Source organism: Protopterus annectens, chromosome 9.part0 (assembly GCF_019279795.1).
Source record: "Protopterus annectens isolate FY-2018-M chromosome 9.part0, PAN1.0, whole genome shotgun sequence".
NCBI classification, from domain to species: Eukaryota; Metazoa; Chordata; order Ceratodontiformes; family Protopteridae; genus Protopterus; species Protopterus annectens.
In genome coordinates this window covers 1,848,574,047-1,848,586,316 of record NC_056743.1, presented here as the reverse complement: position 1 = coordinate 1,848,586,316, position 12,270 = coordinate 1,848,574,047, and positions in this window count along the sequence as shown.

Genomic DNA, 12,270 nt, shown 5'->3' with positions numbered 1-12,270 from the left:
CTTCTTACTGTTGGTGTGCCTTGTTTGCTGTGGCATAGGCTGGATTCGGGCCTGCTGGATCTAGCTTTGTTTGTGTAACTTGAGCACTAATCCAGGCATTCTCTAAAGTATTCAATTGTATTTATTACTGCTTGGTAGTAACTTGATTAAAGTGTAGCTATCATTCTAAGTCTTTTGGATTAAGCACTTGGGCTTCAGACCAGTTGTTTTACATTAGGAAGGTTTGTGGCATGCACTGTGGTGGCAGGAAAGGTAGCTTTCATCCTTCTAAGTTGGGAACTGCTGATTGAGAGCCCAGTGTCTGTTATTCTTAAAGTGTATTTATTCTGGTTTAAGCACTTGGGCTTCAGGCCAGTTATTTTACATTAAGAAGGTTCGTGGTCTGCACTCTTGTGGGAGAAGAGGCTGGACTCTGCCCTTCTGAGCTGGGAATTTCTGGTTAAAGGTTTATAGTGCCTGAATATTTGAACTGTATCTTACTGAAATTGGTACACCTTGTTTGCTGTAGCATAGACTAGATCCAGGCTTGCTGAATCTAGCTTTGTTTATATGCTTGTTGTTTGTTTGCTTGATATTTCCCTGGAACGCTAATTCCACCTAATACGCGGCTTCTCAGTGCTTCTGTGGATCACTAGTGATATCTGCATTGCTTACTGTACTTATTTCCTTGTTTCACTTGAAAGAAAGTTACTGTTTGTCGTTTTTGCATTTAAGTTACCTGTAACACATTGCACTTAAGTTACCTGGCACTTGCTCACTAAAGCAATTATATAAGTCAGCACTAAAAATTAAAAGCACTACACCCTCACTCCCCACTGGCCCTTGTTTTCAATTATAAAGGAATTCCCAATATTATTCTAACATGTCCAAAGGTCAGTTGTCAATCTCCTCTCCGGTCCAGCTGGTGAATCTGGGAATCTTGAGGCAATGTTACAACTGCCTCATGTACACAGACAACCCTCTCCTCCTCCCAACAAATTCCAACACATGTGAGAGATGCGACCATATAGCCAAACTGGAGGCTAAGCTCTCTGAACTCAGTACTGGCATAACCAGTCAGGATTAGAAGGAAACCACACTCACTACAATTCCAGTCTCACATAGACCTACCACAACAGCAAACCAAACACATAATCACACAAAAACATACTTGGAGGCTCTAAATAAAGATCTGCCTAAGCAGCAGAGACCTCCAAAGCAGACACCCAAGCACCCGCTACCCCAAAACAAAACACGTGCAACACATATCTCACAAAGCCAATGTGCCGAACAGTCACAGTCCTTAAGACTAAACAACACACCTGATACACTTGTAATAGGTGACTCTATCATCAGGCACACTGACGTCCCGCTCACCAGGCTGAACAAGGAGAGGGTCACGGTGAGCAACCTGTCGGGCGCTAGGATCCGTCACATAACACAAGCACTGAGGTCACTCCAAGGCAAGTACAAATATGACTCAGTCATTGTCCATACTGGTGTGAATGACCTGAGATGTACCTCCCTGGACTACATGAAAAGAGACATAGAGGAGCTCTCTGAGCATGTAGCCCAGGCCGGTATGACCCTGACCTTGAGTAGCATCTTACCCTCACCAAGAATGATGCCACAACATGAAGACAAGATGATCAATTTCAACAATTGGCTTAAGTACTGGTGTCATTCAAAGGGGATCCAATGCCTGTCAGCTTGTGAAGATATGCTCGACAAGCCACGATGCTTCGCTAGGGATGGCTTGCACCTGTCACCCCTGGGCTTTCGGATATTGGCAAAGGCTCTTGCTACCCCCATAGTGCCTTTTTTAGGCAAGGCTCAAAAGACAAACCCACCTCCATAGGTATCACAAGGGATAAGAAACTAAGAGTAATGCTACTCAATGCCAGAAGTCTAAACCTCAAGATGCACGCACTCGAAACTCTCCTTAGCATGGAGAACATTGATATCTGTGTAGTAACAGAAACCTGGTTCAGGGCTCCTGAGAGCACCCCAGCACTACCAGGTTATACCTCATACCATGCTTTTCAGCCCCAAAACTTGGACCGAACCACAAAAGGAGGGGGAGTATTGATATTCATCAAAGATACCCACACCTCCAGGTTGGTGGCAAAGCACAAAGCATCAGAGACTATCCATGTGCAACTAACAGTGGGTAAAACTGCCTTCCAGTTTATAGCCTGCTACAGACCACCCTCCCAAACCCAGGAACCCCACTTGGCCTTCCTGAGAACAGTGGAAAATATGAAGGTCTCTCCAAACACCATTATATAGGGTGACTTCAACTACCCAAACATAGACTGGGAGAATTACTCTAGCTCCAACACCCTAGCCTAAAGGTTCCTAGAATTTATAAACTCAAATGCTATGGAACAACTTGTTACCACTCCCACAAGAGGGGAAAACATACTGGACCTGATCATCACCAACATGGGGACTTTATGCTCCAGACCAGAAGTGTATCCCTCACTGGTAAGATCAGACCATAAACTAATCTCACTGGATATTCACATCCCGACCCCACCCCCTGCCCAGAAAACCACAGTGAAAAACTTCTCTAAAGCAAATTTCACACTCCTCAAAACCGAGGTGGAATCCTTCAAAGCCCCCGGGCCTGTGGAAAATACGGCCCAGACCACAGAATCCTTTATAAATGCATTCTATGAACACCTTCAGGAATGCATGGATCATGCAATCCCAAATAAAACCAAGACCCAATCCTCCAAAGGCAGACGTCCTGTCTGGTGGATCCCAGCCATAAACAAACTATACAATAGAAGGAGGAAGCTACTAAATGATAGAGCAAAATCCCAAAAAGGGAAGGCATCACTGATCAGTATTAGCAAAAAACTACGGGCACTCATAAAATTGTCTAAGGCCAGCTTCGAGAGAAAAATTGCACAGGTCACTAAGGATAATCACAAGGCTTTCTTTAGTTATGTTAGGAACCTGGGTGGTAATTCCCAGATATGCTCAGAATTAGTCCAAAATGACAAAAAATACACCAAACCCACAGACATTGCCAACATCCTAGCTGACAGGTTCAGCGCAAACTTCTAACCCCCTCTCCACCAAAAGGGAAAATATCTATCCCAGCAGAGTGCTGCCCCCCTGACATCTCAGATGCTCAGGTAAGAGCTGCCCTCTCCAAAGCAAAAAACACAGCATCAATGGGACCAAACGGTGTCCCGGGCTGCGTCCTACATGAACTCTAAGAAGAGCTAAACCCAAACATAAAACTACTGTTCAATCTCAGCCTTACTACAGGATATATGCCCAAAGAGTGGCGTACAGCAACAGTGGTCCCTCTCCATAAGGGTGGTGCCTTAACGGATCCTGGAAACTATCACCCCTTAAGCCTGACTAGCTTGGTCTGCAAAGCTATGGAAAGGATCATCATGGACCTCATTAATAAAGATATTGGGGACCTACAGACACTGGATCCTACCCAGTTCGGCTTTGTTAAGGGCAGATCCTGCCTCTTAAACCTGGTTGATTTCTTTGAAACAGTCACCATGGCCATTGACGAGGGGAAGGTGGTCCACACAGCCTACCTGGACCTCGCAAAAGCCTTCGATACAATACCCCACTCGGGCATTACAGATAAGCTCACCAGCTTAAATATAAACCCCTATGTCACTAGATGGATTGCAAACTGGCTCAAGGACAGAACCCACATGGTTAGAATTGCTGGAGTCATGTCAGACTCCAAACCAGTTACAAGTGGTGTCCCACAAGGCTCAGTCCTGGGACCTCTCTTGTTCGGTATATATTTCTCGGAGGTACAGGCCAACACGGAAGGACTGTGGCTGACCAAGTTCTCAGATGACTGCAAACTGGGTGCCATAATCGACTCTCCAGCCGACACAAGCATCCTCCAAAAGGGCCTCATAGAAACAGACAACTGGTGCCAGAGCCGTGGCCTCAAGCTAAATGCCAAAAGTGTATAGTCATCCCCTTTGGCAAAAACAAAGTGCCCACAAATTACCACATAGGTGGTAATCCATTAAGTACAGAAGATGTAATTAGGGTCCTGGGGACCCAAGTTGATAGCAATCTCTCATTTGACAACCACGTGGCCAAAGTGGTTAGAAAAACATTTTATATAGCCCACCTAATCATGAAGGGATTCACATCTAGATCAGGGGAGGTCATCGTGCCTCTTTACTCATCCCTTATCAGGCCCATAATTGAGTACAATGCCCCTTTTGGGATGTACCTTACCAGACACCTGCAGCAACTGGAAAGACCCCAAAAGTACCTCACCAAGAGGATCAAAGGGCTCAAACAGATGCCATATGCTGCCCGGTTAAAAAAACTCCAGCTCTACTCAGTGGCATACCGCCTGTTCAGAAGCAATCTGTGCCTGACGTATAAAGCCATGTCCAACCCGGAATTAATGGACATGCTGCACCTCAGAAAATCCAAATCCCATCGAGCTACGCTGAGAGACTTGAACCTCAGCACTGAAATAAATAGGACACGCTGGAGGGACAGATTCATAACCCAGAGGCTCCCTTCACTCTGGAATAAAATCCCTGTCCAGGTTAGGCAGAGTCCCTCATTGACTCTCTTCAAGAGGAATCTTGATGAGTGGATGGGAGATCGTAGGTTTACCCCGGGTATCACTTCTGTGTCACTGTTAGACAGAGGAGCAGTATACTAACCTTGAAAAAGGGCATAGCAAAATAAATTTTAAATGGGTTTCAAAAGCCAAACACATTCTGGCTAGGCTTATAAATGCCCTAGGGCAGATAGCCTAGTATGAACCTATGAACCTATGAACCTATGAACCTAAAGGTTGCACCATCTCTGGAATAGACATCCCATACATGTCAAACATAATACCTCACTAGCCCTTTTTAAGCACAACCTTGATGAGTGGATGGGAAAACAAAAATTTGTCCCAGGGGTTCAACCTGTGTACCTCAATGACAGGGGTGACAGGTGCTGACTGAGGTTTCTTTTTGTGTATGAACTCTTGGCTAGGATTGTAAGGGCCCCAGGGCCATTAGCCTAGTAACCTCCTGTGATCCTATGTTCTTATGGTACTAGAACAGTGTATTATGAAGTGTGAAAAACAGCAGCCTTGTGCTTGCAGTGCAGTGAGCATATGAGTCAGGAATGCAGCATGTACTACAGTGAATTCTAATAACATTTATATTTTTGTTTTAATTTTATTGATGTGTCACCTTATGTTACCAACTATAATAATGCCCTTGAAATTAAAGAGCTAAAATGGCAAGTTTTTTAAAAAGCTGACCAAACTCCTGGGCTTAATGGCACATTGAATGTAAAATGTCTTTTTAATGACAGATTGTATTATTAATTTCAGTTTATCAGTTTTTACAAGAAAAAAATTGGTTTGATTTATATATATACATTTATACATATATATATATATATATATATATATATATATATATATATATACAAAACAATTTTATATCAGTAAGTGTTTAAAGCCTATGCATTTATGGTTTTCCTTTACAATGTGTATATTTTTACAATTGAATTATGGATTTTCACTGAATGGAACAACTGTGATTGGTTCAAAAATTAATTTAAATAATTCATTTATTTGCATTTAAATAGTCTTTATAGCAATGTCCGCTTGTTCTGAAGAAGTTTGTTAACATTAAATGAAAGAAAGTGCTTAACCTATACCACAGTGTTTGGAGTTTGAGTTATGTCCTGATTCACGTTTTTAAGTATTCAGGTGTTTTTGTTCGTGGATTGGTGGTTTTGTAGATGTACTACAGTGACTCTGTTTCTACTTGTTATATTTGTACATTTTACAATAATCTCTGCTAAGCATACTTGAAGTGCCCTACAGATGTTGAGGTATGTGCATGATGTGCGGACTTTGGCATGATATTAATAGAAAGCAATTCAGAGACAATGAGCTCTGCCTTCATCTGCATAATTATCATGCTCAGAGGCCAAAACTAGTAAACTATAAAACACTGCAGTGCAACCTCAGAAGGCATAATCATGCTATGCAAGAAACCATACAGCTACAATTACAGAAGACACTATACCTGCTGGAGTTAATTGCTATTGGACAAAGCAACAGTCCTACTTGTTCAAGCTATGTGCCATATTGTCCCTGCTACTACAAACTGTTAGATGTAAAGGATTGTTTCTGTACAACTAATTGTTGGGTAGAAATAGGTAATGTCTGCTAAATGGTGTAAGTAAGGAAGGGTTTGCAATGAATCACAGAAGAATATATACAGGGCCGGATTCACGATGGTTTGCATGGATTCTAAGGGTAGAGTAAGACTCCATGCAGCCTTCATGTCCGACGAGCGATCCAGGAACAGCCTGTAGGGGCGTGTAAGAGAGCACCTAAAACGGCTCTTACACGGACAGGGCTGGGATATGCAAATTACCTCAATTGCAGGTGAAAGGCATGCAAATGAGGTAGATTCGCGATTCAGGAAACCCGTACCTGTCCGAGTAAGAGCAGTGTTATTTGCAGAAATGTACTCAGTTGACAACTGAGTACCATTCTGCAAATAGCAAAACGGAGCCGTGACAGCTTCAAATAAAGGTTGCATCCAGTGCAGGAAGCATGCCAATGGCCAAATATACAGCTGTTGGAAATGTTTCCTGATGCAATATAAAAATAAAAATAATTTTTTTTTCGTCGATTTCCGACGTTTAAGCATAGCGCAGCGCTCTGCAAATGGGCAGCACTCTAAAACCCAGAATACTAAAAATGAAAACCCACAAATGTGGTTTTTTATTGAAATTGTTAATGTACAATTCAAAGGAATGGCAGGATGAAGACAACATGGCCATCGAGTAGAGGTTGCTAAGGGGGGAAGCTCAGTCTAAGACATGTAACCAAGCATTAGTAGGCAATCCTATGTAAATGAGTGTTAGGATAGTGAATTGCAAGTTTACATAGCAAATTAGCACAGTCAGTGGAGTGTAGGAGTAGGATATGGTGAGTAACAGAGTAGAAGATAGATGACATCATGATGGGGGTATGTATGAAAGAAGTGAAGCTCACTGGAGCAGAGTGGCATGTGTCAGCTGTCATTTACACATCATGGAAAGAGGTGTGTCAACAGGTAGGCTAGGGAAAGGCAAGAAATGGAAGGTGTATACCGTGGATAATACCAAATTTTCTTGCTGAATGGGTATGCGCATGTGTGCGCACGTGTAAACCCGAGTAAGGCAGAGTGCGCACGTGTAAGCATGCGTGCGCACGTTTAAGCCGGAGTAAGCATGTATAAGGCTGTTTAAAGAGTTGTAAGTGCGTTTGCGTTTGGTGTGCACGCGTTTTAACCCAAATAAGCAAGTTTTAGTTCATGTAAGCATGTGTGCGCGCATGTTAGCTGTTGTGCGCGTGTTTGCGCTTGTGTGGCGCCCCCCCCCCCCCGAGGAAACAGAAAGGAAAAAGGAAGCACAACAAATAGTAGGAAGCTACCAGGGAGTACTAGCAGAGCTAGCAGGTGAAAACAATGAAATCAGGCAATTACACAGGCAGTACACTAGCCCAGCCCAGCCTAGCACTTAAAACTCTGCAAACAACAGTCCATTATGTTTCTCACAACAGACACTGCAGTAAGCTAATAGAAGTGAAAACTGAAAAAGCTTTACTGAGACAAAGAAATTTTAGGGGCTACCATTGCTGTTATAAGGTGACATATGCAACATGCAGAGGGTGGTGACAATGGAAATGCTGCAGGACAACCCACAGTGAGGAGACGGAAAAGAGTGTACAGGCCCAGGGTAACCTACCAGGGGCTACATGAGCTGTAGATAGTGGAGCACTATAGAGTGGACAGAGAACTGCAGCAAATTGTTGATCTGTGCAGGCCATGCCTCACACACAGAACCAACAGAGGGGAACCCATTCCATTGGAAACCAAGGTATGTGTTGGCCTAAGAATACTAGCAACAGGTACCTTCCAGAGACCAACTGGTGATATGATGGGGATATCACAGGCATCAGCATCCAGGGTACTACACCAGTTTCTGGATGCCATGTCAGCACATGTCGGTGATCATGTATATTTCCCCAATTCCCATGAGGTATTGGCCAGCAATATGCATCTCTTCCAGCAAATAGCGGAATATCCTGAGGTAGTGGGTGCAATAGACTGCACGCACATACGCATCAAAGCACCAGCCGGCGAGCAGGGCAGGGTCTACTTCAACCACAAGGGCTTCCCCTCCATCAACTGCCAGGTCATGTGTGATGCCCAGGGCATAATACTGAATGTGTGTGCAGGCTGCCCTGGAAGCTACCATGATTCCCATATCTGGCATCTGACACAGCTGTACCAGACATTTGCCAATGGGGACATCCCACATGGTCACCTAGTGGGGGATGCTGGCTGTGCACTGGAGCCGTGGCTGATGACACCCATCAGAAATGCACACACACCTGAACAGGAAGGCAATAATGAGGGACACGCACAAACACGCAATGTAATAGAGCGTGTGTTTGGGCTGCTCAAGAAACGGTTCCGGTGCCTGGACACATCTTGTGGAGCCTTGCAGTACTCACCAACTACATTTACCCAAATTGTCATGATATGTGCTATGCTACATAATATGATCCTGCGAAAACAGCTGCAGCAGGACCAGCATAAGCCTGAGCCAAACAGCCCCCCACCATTGCCAAGCCAATCACAGGCAGAGCGTGACTCAGAGGAAGAACAACCTGAGCCTGCCCCAGTAGGCAGAAGGAGGTGTGCCCAGTATGCTTTGGCCTTGGCAAAGAGGCAATGCATAGCACATACACTGGCTCAGTAGGAACTCTGGAAATGATACCACTCTCTGACTCGCACATAAAGTAAAAGGGATGCCTAAGTTGACACTACCTGCTTTCAAACATGTGCAGGGAGTGTAGTATGTGCATCCGACATAGACAGCCCTGCAGCACCACCTAAGGCATGAATGCCATGTGTTAAACAATATAAAGCAGTGCTAAACAGCAATTACCACCATCTAGTATATGCATACAAAATCGCACACACCAACTAGCACAACTGTGGCCAATGTTCAGTAATATCGGGCAACATCCAGCAATGTTGGTGAATATTGAGCAATGTCGGACAAGCCTGGTCTAAGTAGGGAATAGCTGAACAAAAGCCAACAAGCACATATTTTCTTAACAGGCCCTTAAGCAGTCTGGTCTGCTCAGTATGAAAATATAAAGCAGTGATGGACCTCAAACCCAGGATACTGTGCACTATAGCCAAAGTACTGAACCACTAAACCATGACAGCATTGCAGTGGTCCACCTGTATGATGGAATGTTGATAAGTCTGTGCAAAGTATTCCATGGAAACCCTGCAGGCACAGCATAATCCTTGTTGAGTTATGACACAAAGGTGAGTCCTGTAGTGAGAACAGAACCTGACTTCCAACACACACAATATAAATGTTAATATTGGTCATGTTTGCATACATCAACAAATGTAGTGGACCTCAGATAGCAACATACTGAAGGGTCACACTGGGCATGCTCACACACTTGAATAAATGAGACAAATGTCAGGCAACAAAACACAGAATGGCAGAACTGGGCATGCTCACACACTTAGGCTATGTCTGAGTACAGCAGTGGGCCACGCATATCTGGCAGTTGCATGTGTGTGCGCGTGTTAGCTGTTGTGCACGTTTTGCGCTTGTGTGCGTGGCGCTCCCCCCCCCCGAGGAAACAGAAAGGAAAAAGGAAGCACAACAAATAGTAGAAAGCTATCAGGGAGTACTAGCAGAGCTAGCAGGTGAAAACAATCAGAATCAGGCAATTACATAGGCAGTACACTAGCCCAGCCCAGCCTAGCACTTAAAACTCTGCAAACAATAGTCCATTATGTTTTTCACAACAGACACTGCAGTAAGCTAATAGAAGTGAAAACTGAAAAAGCTTTACTGAGACAAAGAAATGTTAGGGGCTGCCATTGCTGTTATAAGGTGACATATGCAACATGCTGAGGGTGGTGACAATGGAAATGCTGCAGGACAACCCACAGTGATGAGACGGAGAAGAGTGTACAGGCCCAGGGTAATCTACCAGGGGCTACATGAGCTGTAGATAGTGGAGCGCTATAGAGTGGACAGAGACCTGCAGCAAATTGTTGAGCTGTGCAGGCCACGCCTCACACACAGAACTGACAAAGGGGAACCCATCCCAGTGGAAACCAAGGTATGTGTTGGCCTAAGAATACTAGCAACAGGTACCTTCCAGAGACCAACTGGTGATATGATGGGGATATCACAGGCATCAGCATCCAGGACACTACACCAGTTTCTGGATGCCATGTCAGCACATGTCGGTGATCATGTATATTTCCCCAATTCCCATGAGGCATTGGCCATCAATATGCATCTCTTCCAGCAAATAGTGGAATATCCTGAGGTAGTGGGTGCAATAGACTGCACGCACATACGCATCAAAGCACCAGCCGGCGAGCAGGGCAGGGTCTACTTCAACCACAAGGGCTTCCCCTCCATCAACTGCCAGGTCATGTGTGATGCCCAGGGCATAATACTGAATGTATGTGCAGGCTGCCCTGGAAGCTACCATGATTCCCATATCTGGCATCTGACACAGCTGTACCAGACATTTGCCAATGGGGACATCCCACATGGTCACCTAGTGGGGGATGCTGGCTGTGCACTGGAGCCGTAGCTGATGACACCCATCAGAAATGCACACACACCTGAACAGGAAGGCAATAATGAGGGACACGCACAAACACGCAATGTAATAGAGCGTGTGTTTGGGCTGCTCAAGTCACAGTTCCGGTGCCTGGACATATCTGGTGGAGCCTTGCAGTACTCACCAACTACATTTACCCAAATTGTCATGATATGTGCTATGCTACATAATATGATCCTGCGAAAACAGCTGCAGCAGGACCAGCATAAGCCTGAGCCAAACAGCCCCCCACCATTGCCAAGGCCATCACAGGCAGAGCATGACTCGGAGGAACAACCTGAGCCTGCCCCAGTAGGCAGAAGGAGGTGTGCCCAGTATGCTTTGGCCTTGGCAAAGAGGCAATGCATAGCACATACACTGGCTCAGTAGGAACTCTGGAAATGATACCACTCTCTGACTCGCACATAAAGTAAAAGGGATGCCTAAGTTGACACTGCCTGCTTTCAAACATGTGCAGGGAGTGTAGTATGTGCATCTGACTTAGACAGCCCTGCAGCACCACCTAAGGCATGAATGCCATGTGTTAAACAATATAAAGCAGTGCTAAACAGCAATTACCACCATCTAGTATATGCATACAAAATCGCACACACCAACTAGCACAACTGTGGTCAATGTTCAGTAATATTGGGCAACATCCAGCAATGTTGGTGAATATTGAGCAATGTCGGACAAGCCTGGTCTAAGTAGGGCATAGCTGAACAAAAGCCAACAAGCACATATTTGCTTAACAGGCCCTTAAGCAGTCTGGTCTGCTCAGTATGAAAATATAAAGCAGTGATGGACCTCAAACCCAGGATACTGTGCACTATAGCCAAAGTACTGAACCACTAAACCATGACAGTATTGCAGTGGTCCACATGTATGATGGAATGTTGATAAGTCTCTGCAAAGTATTCCATGGAAACCCTGTAGGCACAGCATAATCCTTGTTGAGTTATGACACAAAGGTGAGTCCTGTAGTGAGAACAGAACCTGACTTCCAACACACACAATATAAATGTTAATATTGGTCATGTTTGCACACATCAACAAATGTAGTGGACCTCAGATAGCAACATACTGAAGGGTCACACTGGGCATGCTCACACACTTGAATAAATGAGACAAATGTCAGGCAACAAAACACAGAATGGCAGAACTGGGCATGCTCACACACTTAGGCTATGTCTGAGTACAGCAGTGGGCCACGCATATCTGGCAGTTGCATGTGTTAACCCAGGAACCTGTCACTATACAGCAATCCACCCTGTGCACACAGTTATATGACAACAGACACATCTATAATATAGTGGAACTCTGTCATAATCAAATATGTTCTGCAGATACCAAAGTTGTTCATGGAAACTGGTAAAGCAAAGAAGATAAAGACCTGCAAACAGTATCAGCAATAAACATTGTGCATCTTGAACATTAGCATAGGTTCAGAGGTCGATACTAGGCTATCTGCCCTAGGGCATGTACAAGCCTAGCCAGAGTGTGTTTGGCATTTGCAACCCTGTCAGATTACTATACTGTGTGTGTGAATAGTAGGTCACACACGATAGCCCATGTACGTTTTGGCTAGTGTTCCTCTGTCTAGCAGG